Genomic DNA, 13,301 nt, shown 5'->3' with positions numbered 1-13,301 from the left:
AAGAACTCAAAAAACTAGACATCACAAACCAAATAACCAATTATAAAATGGGATACTGAGCTAGACAGTGAAATCTCAAGAAAGACATCTCAAATGGCTGAAAAGCACTTAAAATGTTCAAAATTCTTGGCCATAAAAACTGAGATAAAAACAACTGTGAAATTTTATCTTACATCTGGCAGAGTGGCTAAGACCAAAAGCACAAGTGACAGCACATGGTGGGAAAAAAATGTGGATCAAGTGAAACTCTACTATATGGCTGGTGGGAATGAAAACTACTATAGCCACTTTGGAAATCAATATGGCCATTTCTCAGAATATTGGAAATCAGTTTATCCCTTGGGGTATACACACAAAAAATGGTGCATGCTATCACAAGGCACTCGCCCAACTATGTTCATAACAGCTTTATTCACAATATGAGAATATGGAGACAACCTAATGTTCTTCACATCATGAATGGATGAAGAAAATGTGGTACATTTACACAATGAATTATTACTCAGCTATAAAAAATGACATCATAAAATTTTCGGGCAAGTGTATAGAACAAAAAAAAAAATCATCCTGAGTGAGTTAACATAGACGCAGAAAGACAATCAAGTTATGTACTCATGTACTGTGCTACCATGGGCTACATCTGTGCAGAGGTTCTAGGTTATCTCCACATATGGTCCTTGTTTGGAGTATCAGTCTCACAGAAGACTGCTGTGCCCAAATTTTTTGGTTCTGTTTCTCTCCTTGTGGAGCTCCTGTCCCCTCCAGGTCTTTCTATCTCTGCCTTCTTTCATAAGATTCCCTGCACTCTTTGATCACCTCCCCCTGGGGGGGAGCAGCCTTACCAGGCCATAGTAGAGGACAATGCAGCCACTTTTGATGTGAACTGATAGACTAAGATCGGAAGGAGAGGAGAACCTCCCCTATCAGTGGACTTGGGGAGTGGCATGCATGCAGAGGGAGGAGGGAGGGTGGGATTGGGAGGGGAGGAGGAAGGGGCTTTTGGGGGGGATGCAGAATGAATAAAGTGTAATTGATGAAAAATTAATATATATATATATATATATATATAAAAGAATTTTGTGGCAATGAAGGAGGTCAGGTCGGAGATGCTCTTTTACATCAGCTATTTACATGTCTTAAAGTTGTACTTTTTCTAACATAGTGTGAAAATTAAAAACTGTTCGGAGAGTCTTATAAAAAAAATTAAAAAAAGAAGAAAAAAGGAAAAAAAGATTCCCTGCACTCAGGCCAAGTTTGGCTATGAGTCTCAGCATGTTTTGATACCCTGCTAGGTAGGGACTTTCACAGACATGGAAGAGGGTGAAAACAAGGAGTAGGACAGGAGGACATTCATGGATTCAATACAATACCCATCAAGTAACTAGTGAAAATAATCACAGAAATAAAAAAAATCATTAAAATTTATGTGAATATACAAAATTTCCTGGTCACCACAGTATAATTTTTTGTAACTCATGAGGAAGCCTTTAATTCTTCAAAGGATAAAGATTTCATCTTAGCATATGTATCTTGACGTATCATAGTAAGATGGGAAAATTATAAAACCAAACAAATTTGTATCTATGAATGTTATAGGGAGCTAGAGAGATGACTCAGAAATTAAGAGTACACAGTACTTTTCCAGAGGGCCTGAGGTCAGTTCTCAGCACTCATGTCAGGAGGTTCACAAATGCCTGCAACTCCAGTTCCAAGAAAACCAATGTCCTTATCTTGCTGTTGCTGGTCCTTCACTCATCCATGCATATACATACTCACACATGACACAGGCCTATACCCATAATTAAAAATATAAATGAGAGCTAGAGAGATGGCTTAGCATTTAATAGCACTAGCTGCTCTTCCAGAGGTTCTCAGTTCAATTCCCAGCAAATATATGGTGATTCCCAACCATCTATAATGGTATTTGATGTCCTCTACTAGTGTTCATGAAGACAAAGTACTCATGTGTATTAAATACATACATAAATACATCTTTAAAATATCAATAAATCTTAAAAATTTCATGGCTAACAATAAACAGCTGTGCAATGATTTGAATTAAGTGTCAGTGTTATCACATCCAACGTTTTTAGTGGAACAATAGACTATGCAGAGCAGGCTTTTCAGGATGAAAAAGCAGCAATGACAAATGAATTTTCCAATGAAATAGCAAATGATGACAGGAAATTAAGAGTCATGTATACCTGATGAAGAATTATAGGATACATAGAGACACATTAAGTTGAAAGTGATTTCATAGACTGAAGTTAAATTACAAATGCATTCATGTATTACAAATGTGGTTATCATTATGAAAGTATGTACACAGGTTTTGTGAATGTACTCATATAAGTGCATGTACATGTGTGAACACATTCATGCAGAAGTCCATGGCTAGTGTCAGGAATCATATGCTATTGCTCTTCTTCCTTATTCATTGGGAAAATGTCTTTCAGTGAAGCCTAGATTTCACCACTATACCAACTTTTGCTATCTGTCTTCCTCTAGGTAGAAATCTCTACCTTCTGAGTCTGAAAAATAGGCATGCTACCATGCACACTAGGCATTTACATGGATTCTGAGGTTTCAAATTCCATTTCTCATACATGTATGGTAAGTGCTTTTACCCATGGAGCCATCTCCTCAGCAAAGATACACCTTTTCCATACGATAAATATAGTATACAATCTTCTGGCTCTCACTCTTGTTTTTTTTTTCAGTTATTTATTTTCTGTCATGAATATAGTGTCCATAACATCCATTACATGTTGATCATATTTAGAAAAATCTCCCAGGGAAGCAAAATTTTATAGAATATAACCCATAAACATAGGAGTAAATTTTCTACTTTTTATATCTAAAGGAGTTCAAAGAGGCAAATAAAGTTAATTATAATACTATTATATGCATGTATACTTAACATAAAATTTAAACAGATAATTATATGAAAAGTTGTCAGGATTCCAGCCAGGTGTGGTGGTGCATGCCTGTAATCCCAGCACTCATGGAAGCAGAGGCAGGGGGATCTCCGTGAGTTCAAGGCCAGACTAGTCTACAATGTGATTCTAGGACAACCAAGGCTACACAGAGAAATCCTGTCCCAAATACCCAATAAAAGAGAGAAAAGGAAAGAAAGAGATACAACAAGAACAAAGAATAACCCAGATCGGATCCAAGATGGCGGTGACCAGACCGAACTGCATCAGAGAGGCAGAGGATCTGAAACTCTGAAATTGGTGAGTGGAGGGGCAACTGAAGCCAGAAAATTAACCTTGAGGCTTCCTGAATGAGAGGAGACATCACATGAGCTGAGACCATTTAGATTCACGTCACCCACAGACTTCTCTGGCGATTGAGTGGCAAACATTGGATCCACTTGCACTTCCCCTTTTCAGACCTCCCTCTTCTTCTGAGGAGCTGGCACACAGAGACTCTTAGAGACTCCAGTGACTCTTAGCACAGAACTCACTGCCTGGGGACTGAAAGAGCAGAGGCAGGGCTCCTAGCTCCTCAGGGGTGGCTGTCAGCTGTACCAGCCTTCTGAGACCCAGATCAGGGGTACCATCCTTCAGGGTCCCAGGTCTGCAAGCAGCCATACCGACTCTGCAGGGCCAGTGACTGTATGGGAACCCAGTACCTCTGTGGCAGTCAGCCAGCTGTAGAGCCACCAAAATCGCCAAACTGGGAAAAACACCCAGGTACACCAGGTGCCGGAGCACCTAGGTTTGTGGACCACTGTTGTGGCTTCTCAGGACTTCCCAGCAGACACCTGGACTGGCCCTGATGCTGCAGCTGGACTCCCAAGTTCGGCGGCTGCAGCACCACTAAACTGAAAGAACTCCTACACTTGCATTGACTGAGCAGGCCCAAAACTGAGAGTAGAGAACAGGGGAAACCCCTGTGCTTTCCAATTTTCCCTGCTAAAGAGTGAGTGTGCCTTTAATTGCCTACAGAGCCCCAGATACAAGGTCCTTCTAAGCTAGCAGCCAGACATCAGATCCCTCCTAACCACATACACACTGTGGGAAACAAAGGGATAGTATTCTCAACAATGAGGCCTCTGTTCTGAGGGTCTAAGAGTGGAGTTCAGGCAAAAAACTCCTGGAGCTCAGACACAGCTGAATTCCAGTGGCCTGCAGGCCACTGAGGTATTCAGGGAATCTGCACAAGTGAATTGTGCCAGCAAAGACCTCAAGCACCTGCCATCCCTTGGTGCCTGCACAGTGCCCCTGCCCCACACTTCAGGCATCTGGCACCCTGTCTCTAGCACCTGTCAGTCAAGGCACACTTCCACACACATGCACACTCACATGCTCACCCACATTTGTCCTTCTGTGCCCACGAATCTTTCTCCCTTAGGTACAGCTGAATCACCAACACACACTCTCCAACCACTGGACCTCTCTCATCTTCCTGAAGACACCAGAGAAAGACGGTACCAGTATGAACTACAGAATCCAGGAACAAACAGTGAAAGTAACAGATAAACAAATGGCCAAAGGTCGGTGTAAGAACATATCCAACAAAAACCAGGACGTCAAGGTGTCACCAGCAACCCCAAAACCCAATAGATACTCCAATTCATTGGAAACACACGAAAATGATTTTAAAGCTATTCTTATCCAGTTATTAGAGGCACATAAAAGGAAACAAGCAAAACTCTCAAAGAAATAGCCACACAGATTGAAGAAAATAAAGAGGAAATGAACAAAGCTCTCAAAGAAACACAGGAAAATATAGCCAAATAGAGGCACAAGTAGAGGCACAATTAATGACATGGAGAGAGGAAATGAACAAAAAAATGAGACCATCATAGAGAGACAGGAATCCACATTCAAACAGATGAAGGAAATGGTGCAAGTCATGAAAAGAGAATTAGAATCAATAAAGAAAACACAAACAGCAAACCCTGGAGCTGGAGAACTTAGAGAAAATATCAGGAATCACAAAGGTAACCAACACCAGTAGAATACAAAAGATGGAAGAGAGAATCTCTGGTTCTGAAGATACACTCCCAGAAATTGATACGTTTCTCAAAGAAAAAGTAAATTCGGAAAAGTCCCAAACACAAAACCTACAAGAAATCAAGGACACCCTGAAAAGGCGAAATCTAAGAATAATAGGAATTGATGAAAAAGAAGATTCCAGGCTCCAAGGTTCAGAAAATATCTTCAAGAAAATCATAGAAAAAAATTTCCCAACTTAAAGGGAGAAAAGAGATGTCTGTGAACATACAAGGGGCCTACAGAATACCAAATAGTCTAGACCAGAAAACAAACTCCTCAGCACATCATAGTCAAAACACTAAATCTACAGAAGAAAGAAAAGATATTAAAAGCAGCAAGAGAAAATGACAAGTAACATAAAAGTAGACCTATCAGAGTCACACCAGACTACTCATCAGAAACTATGAAAGCTAGAAGGGCCTGGGCAGACTTTAAGGAACCACAGATGTCAACTCAGACTACTATACCCACCAAAGCTTTCAATCAACATAGATGGAGAAAACAAAATATTCCATGACAAAACTAAATTTAAGCAATATCTACATAACAACACAGCCCTACAGAAGATACTAGAAGGAAAACTCCAATCCAACGAAAACAGCTACACCCAAGAAAACATAGCATACAGATGACTTCACAACAAAAATTAAAAGAAAACAAGCAATGAATCACAGTAATACCACCAACTCCACAATAAAAGGTGCCACAGACCATCCCAGTTGGGTTCCCTGCATCCGTGGGAGAATCAGAGGTTTGGATATCAGGAAGGCACAGTTTCAGGCGAGTTGACAGACAGAGATAACACCGAGATAGCTTTGACCCTGCTGTAATTTTACTGAAGTCAGGCTAATAATTTTATAGTGATTTCATAAGGGAGCACCTTAAAGTTAGCATGCTTTCCAGAACATTCAAACTTTTACCAAGGATACAAAGTTTATGTTTTAACTCCAAAGTGTAGCCAAGTGTAAAGCAGTTCCCACAAGAAATCTTGGCATAGGAACTTTCTGATCAACACAAACTAGAAAAAAAAAAAAAAAAACTCAAAATGTGGTTTCATTATCACTGACTAGTGAAGGGGAAAGTCAGGAGTTGTAATAGTCCTCTGAGCCAAGTCAAAATCTGCCAAAGTCTAAACACACCTTGTTCAACCACCCTCCTATATGTCCTGCTAAAGATTTATAATCTTCCTTAGAAACAAGATGCTAAAGGGAGGCGTGCTCAAGCCTGCTGTACTTGCTTATGCTATGTTTTCCTAAGAAGGAGCCCATTATTTCTTTTTCTATTCTTTTAATGCTTTCTGATACTGAACCTGATTCATTACTTATTTTTCTTTTACTCTATCCTTGCTTAAGCTTTTAATAATCTATCAAAGATATATTTTCTTAAACAGTTAATTGTGCTATTCTAAAAATCACAAGGAAGAAAAATAAAGGCTCATTAACTCAATCCTTCATCTGAGAAAGCAGGATTTTCAGAGTACATATTTTTGGCATAGATGGCCAGGGGGAACATCCGGGGACTTCCATGGAGCTGATTCCTGTCTCCTAGTCTTAGCAGCATAATTTTATGCTTATATAGCACATTTTTATGTTAACATAGATTCTGGAGTTAGAGTGGAAAAAGGAACTAACATTCATTGGTCACTATTATCTATCAACATTAATGGACTCAACCCTACAATAAAAAGACACAGACTACCAGAATGCAACATTCTGCTGCATTCAAGAAACACACCTCTGCAACAAAGATAAACACTACCTCAGAGTAAAGGGTTAGAAAAATGTTTTTCAAGCAAATGTACAGAGAAAACACGCTGGGGTAGCTATCCTTATATCTAATAAAATAGACTTCCAACCAAAATTAATCAAGAAAGATGAGGAGGGGCACTTCATTCTCATCAAAGGAAAATTCCACCAGGAGATCATCACAATTTTGAACATCTATGCCCCCAAAACAAGACCACCCTCATTTGTAAATGAAACATTATGAAAGCTGAAATCACACATTGATCCAAACACCTTAATAGTGGGAGACTTCAACATTCCACTCTCACCAAGGGACAGATCATCCAGACAGACGTTAAACAGGGAAATAAGAGCACTTAGATCCTAAATCAAATGGACCTAATAGATGTCTACAGAACTTTTTACCCAAATTCAAAAGAGTATATCTTCTTTTCAGCACCTCATGGAACCTTCTCCAAAATAGACCATATAGTTGGTCACAAAGCAAGCCTCAGCAGATACAAGAAGATTGAAATAACCCCTTGTACCCTATCTGACCACCATGGTCTAAACCTGGACCTCAACAATAGTAGTAGCAAAAAGCTTACACATACATGGAAACTGAACAACTCAACAACTCGCTACTCAATGACAGTTGGATTAGGGAAGAAATAAATAAAGAAATTAAAGTCTTCTTATAATTCAATGAAAATGAATGCATAACGTACCCAAACTTATGGGACACAATTAAAGCAGTGCTAAGAGGAAAGTTCATAGCACTAAGTGCCTTCAAGAAGATATTTGAAACCTTGCATAAAAGCAACTTAATAGGTCACCTGTAAGCCCTAGGAATAAAAAAGAAGCAGACACACCCAAGAAGAGTAGATGAATGGAAATACTCAAGCTCAGGGCAGAAATCAATGAATTAGAAGCAAATAAAACAGTTCAAAGAATCAATGAAACCAAGAGCTGGTTCTTTGAGAACATCAACAAGATAGACAAACCCTTAGCCAAACTAACTAAAAGGCACAGAGAAACTGTCCAAATTCACAAAATCAGAAACAAAAAGGGGGACATAACAACAGAAACTGAGGAAATCCAAACAATCATTATGTCTTACTACAAAATCCTATACACCACAAAATTTGAAAATCTAAATGAAATGGACAATTTTCTTGATCGATTCCACTTACCAAAATTAAGTCAAGATCAGGTAGAAAAATTGAATATATCCTCCAAAGAAATAGAAGCAGTCATCAAAATCTCCCTTCCAAAAAAAGCCCAGGGCCACATGATTTCAGTACAGAATTCTACCAGACCTTCAAAGAAGAGCTAACTCCAATTCTCTTCAAACTATTCCACAAAATAGAAAGAGAAGGAACATTACCAAACTCATTCTATGAAACCACAGTAATCTTGGTACCTAAACCACACAAAGGCACACCAAAAAAAAAAAAGGAGAACCTTATTCTTATCTCTCTTATGAACATTGATGCAAAATACTCATAAAATACTTGCAAACTGAATACAAGAACACATCAAAGATATCATCCATCATGAGCAAGTAGGCTTCATCCCAGGCATGCAAGGGTGATTCAATATATGGAAATCCATCAATGTAATCCACCACATAAACAAACTGAAGGAGAAAAACCACACGATCATTTCCTTAGATGCTGAAAAAGTGTTTGACAAAATCCAACACCCATTCATGTTTAAAGTCTTGGAGAGATCAGAGATGCAAGGCATATACCTAAACATAGTAAAGGCAATATACAGCAAGCCTACAGCCAACATCAAACTCAACGGAGTGAAATTAAAATCAATTCCACTGAAATCAGGGATAAGGCAATGCAAGGCTTTCCATATCTCTTCAACACAGTACTTGAAGTCTTAGCTAGAACAATAAGACAACTAAAGGAGATTAAGGGGATACAAAACAGAAAGGAAGAAGGCAAAGTATCACTATTCGCAGATGATATGATTGTATACATGAGCGATCTCAAATATTCAATCAGAGAACTCCTTCAGCTGATAAACACCTTCAGCAAAGTGGCTGGATACAAAATTAACTAAAAAAAGAATCAGAACCCCTCTTATATACCAAAGGCAAAAGGGCCGAGAAAGAAATCAGGGAAACAACACCCTTCACAATAGCCACTAGTAACATAAAGTACCTTGGTGTGACTCTAACCAAGCAAGTGAAAAACCTGATTGAAAAGACCTTCAAGTCTCTAAAGAAATTAGTTGAATAAGTTATCAAAAGATGGAAAGATCTCCCGTGCTTATGGATCGATAGGATTAACAGTAAAAATAGCCATCTTAACAAAAGCAATCTACATATTCAATGCAATTCCCATCAATATACCAACACAATTCTTTACAGACCTTGAAAGGAAAATTCTCAACTTCATATGGAGAAACAAAAACCCAGACTTGCCAAAACGATCCTGTACAACAACAGATCATCTGGACGTATCTCCATCTCTGATCTCAAGCTATACTACAGAGCAATAATAATAAAAACTGCATGGTATAGGCATAGAAAAAGAATGATGGATCAATAGTAGCGAATAGAAGATCCAGAAATAAACCCACACACCTATGGGTAACCGATTTTTGACTAAGAAGCCAAAAGCACTCAATGGAAAAAAGACAACATCTTCAACAAATGTTTCTGATCCAACTGGATGTCTACATGCAGAAAAATGAAAATAGATCCATATTTATCACCCTGCACAAAACTAATGTTCAAGTGGAGCAAAGACCTCAATATAAAAGCAGACACCCTAAATCTGTTATAAAAAAAGTGGGAAATGCCTAGAACACATTGGCACAGGAGACAACTTCCTGAACAGAACACCAACAGCACAGGCTCTAAGAGCAACAATCAATAAATGGGACCTCATGAAACTATATAGCCTCTGTAAAGCAAAGGACACTATTGTCAGAACAAAATGACAGCCTACAGACTGGGAAAGGGTAGTCACCAATCCTGTACCTGACAGAGGGCTCATATCCAGAATATATAAAGAACGAAAGAAGTTAAAAAGCAACAAATCAAGAAATCCAATTATAAAACAGGGTAAGGAGCTAAACAGAGAATTCTCTGTGGAAGAATATAGAATGTCAGATAAACACCTAAAGAGATGTTCAACATCCTTACCCATCAGAGAGATGCAAATCAAAACGACCCTGAGATTTCATTTTACACCCATCAGAATGGGTAAGATCAAAAACTGAAATGACAATATATGCTGGAGAGGTTGTGGAGAAAGGGGAACCCTCCTCCATTGCTAGTGGGAATATAAACTTGTACAATCACTTTGGAAGTCAATCTGGCACTTTCTTAGACAACTAGGAATAGTGCTTCTTCAAGATCCAGCTATACCATTCCTAGGCTTATATCCAAAATATTTATGTTCATAGCAACTTTATTCTTAATAGCCAGAGCCGGGAAACAACCAAGATGTCCCTCAACTGAGGAATGGATACAGAAATTGTGGTACATTTACACAATGGAATACTATTCAGTAATTAAAAACAAGGAAATCATGAAATTTGCAGGCAAATAGTGGGAAATAGAAAAGATCATCCTGAGTTAAGTATCCTAGAAGCAGAAAGACACACTCAGTATATACTCACTTATAGGTGGATACTAGACCTAAAAGATAGGATAAATATATTTAAATCTGTATACCCAAAGAAGCTAAACAAGAAAGTTTATCAATCCTCATTTAAAAAGACAAATGGGATGGACATACGAAATAGGAGAAAATGAGAAACAGGACAGGAACCTACCATATAGGGCCTCTGAAAGACTCTACCTAGAAGTGTATCAAATCAGATGCTGAGATTCATAACCAAACCTTGGGCAGAGTGCAGGGAATCATGTAAAAGAAGGGGGAATTAGTAAGGCCTGGAAAAGATAGGAGCGCCACAAGGACCAAATATATGTAGATACAGGGATCTTTTCTCTGAGTATTCTCCATCCAAGGTCCCTGTTTGAATATAACCTAGAACCCTGCTCAGACATAGCCCATGACAGCTCAGTATCCACAAGGATACCCTAGTAATAGGAACAGGGACTATCTCTGACATGAACTCAGTGGCTGGCTCTTTGACCTCCCCACTCCCTGAGGGAGGAACAGCCTTGCTGGCCACAGAGGAGGACATTGCAGCCAGTCCTGATGAGACCTGATAATCTAGGATCAGATGGAACGGGAAGAGGACTGCTGCTATCAATGGACTTAGAGAGACGTGGGGAGGAGGTGAGGGAGGGAGGGTGGGAATGGGAGGGAATGAGAGAGTGGGCTACAGCTGGGATACAAGGTAAATAAACTGTAATTAATATAAAAAATAAAAATAAAAAATCAAAAACAAAAAAATAAAAAAGAGAGAGGAAAGCATCCATCCTTGAGGAGACCGAGGTAGTTATCTTAGCTAAATTCTAAAATTATTCCTTACATCATATTTCACAGTAAGCAAAAGGTAGAAGGAAGGTGCGGGTGGGGGTTGGAAGAGAAGAGCATTTCAGGGTCAGAATCGTATAGAAGGCACATTGACTCTATAATCACCACGTAGGTACTATGTATAAAATAGAAAATTTTACTGTTTGGGGAATGTTATTTAAATAACATGAGGCTAAACTGATGCCTAAAAAAGAAGTTATTATTAGTCTTTATTCTTTTAATATTAAAGCTTAAAACATTTCATGCTAAAAACACCATCTCTAAAAAAAAAACAAAACCTCCAACCAAACCAAACCAAACCAAAATACATATAAAATAAACATTTTTCAAAACATCTAAATGAAAAAAACTTTGAAAAGTTTATCATCTGTCTATCTGTCTTTGTGTGTGCATATAATCATGTGGACAAAGTGTTTGTTTAGGTGTGTGTGAGAGAGAGAGCACACTCATATGGAGGTCGACAGAGCCAGTTTTTATTTGCCACAACCCACATACTTTGTTTGTTTGTTTATTTTGAGACAGGTTCTCCCTGTATATTCTTGGCTTTCCAGGACTCTCTTTGTGGAGCAGGCTGGCCTCAAACTCATAGCAATATGTCTCCCTGAATACTAGGACTAAAGGCATGTGCCACGATGCCAGGCTCTAGAGTTTTATGCTTTAATTGGACAATAAATATGAAAATTATTGAAATGGTATGGAATAACTTTTTGTTGAGACAAAAATATTAAAACTCTAAAACTTGAAAATGTAGAACTTGTCTGAAATCTAAGTATGCCCATATCAAGAACTCAAGAACCATGGAATTCCAACTCATCACTCAAGTCTTAATAAGACTCATTTGTTGATAAATCTGTCATCTGGCTTCATGTCAGTCAGCAACTGCTCATTGAAAACAGGTGATTCTCAGTACTGGAAAGGAAGAAATAAACTGTGAAATAATTTCATTTGTGTGCATCAGTACGAATGGGCAAAGAATGGGGTAGAATGATGACACAATTGCAGTAATTATCCCCAAGCTTGCCATTCTTTCAGGTATGCAAAACCCATAAAGGATGATGGAGTTATTCACAAAATAAAAGAAAACAAGACAGCCTGCCAGCATCAAGATGCTGTGAGTGGCTTTGCTCTCAGGAGATACTGGGAGGAGATGCTTGGGCTCTGGAGATTATGGGCTCTTTTGCAATGCCTCTAGAGGAGAGTAACCATGTAAAGACTGTTCTACAAGGTGACGGACACAAAGGGTACATCTCTTACTATGATAATATTCAGGAATAATCATGGATTGCTGTACTCAAATAGCTTGTTATTACAGTGAGGATGATAACATCTATAATCAACATCAATATAAATGAATTTTGCTACCACAGTCTCAATGATGTGCACATGTATGAGAAAGTTGATGAAGAAGGAAAAGAGGATGGAGGAAAAAGTCCATATCTAAGTGGGCTTAAGCCACGCCCACTTAGAATTACTGAGAATGATGATGATGGCTCTGAATGTGCTTAGAATAGAGGTGGTACAGATGGACAGACCCTGGGTGGCTCTGTTTACATACACAACAGCCTTTTAGTGAATATCATGCAGAAAATCAGGTCCTCCAAAGGATGACATGACATATGGCATTTTACAGAGTATGACTGTCAACATATTGACTATCATTAGGTGCATGCAAATGTGATTGATAGGTCTGCTAAAGTGAGTGTTGTCTAAGAAGCTGTACATAGATATCATGAGGAGCAACAAGTTCCCTTTGACACCTACACAGAGCTGGGATAGGAAGATAACCCAAGATAGTGTTGCTTGGAAACATCTTCTCAGTGATACTTTAGGTATTATTGGGCTTGTTAGGACTTCACTGAAATCTAGTCAGACTGAATTATAAAACTAACTACATACTGATGTTTGTAGAAAACATGCTGATTGGCACTTCAGGAGGTGGGAAGGTTGGAGAAATGTCAAACTCCTTGGTTTTCAGGACTGGGTGTTGTACCTCTGGGACCTGCATTCCATGGAGGCTTCAGAACCTCAGAAGGTGGTGAAGCAGGTGGGCTCAGTGCAGAAATCTTCTGAGTGCTGTTATATTAAGAAGCAAGATCTGT

At 38.8% G+C, this 13,301-nt stretch overlaps 1 pseudogene; it reads right to left on the bottom strand.

The window, feature by feature from the left end:
- Window positions 1–12,070: 12,070 nt before the first annotated feature.
- On the bottom strand, window positions 12,071–13,012 carry LOC110566055 (vomeronasal type-1 receptor 94-like; annotated as a pseudogene).
- Between the last annotated feature and the right edge of the window lie 289 nt (window positions 13,013–13,301).

Source organism: Meriones unguiculatus, chromosome 1 (assembly GCF_030254825.1).
Source record: "Meriones unguiculatus strain TT.TT164.6M chromosome 1, Bangor_MerUng_6.1, whole genome shotgun sequence".
Classification (NCBI taxonomy): domain Eukaryota; kingdom Metazoa; phylum Chordata; class Mammalia; order Rodentia; family Muridae; genus Meriones; species Meriones unguiculatus.
Note: the sequence above shows the minus strand (reverse complement) of the source record. Positions and strands in the feature narration are given on the sequence as shown.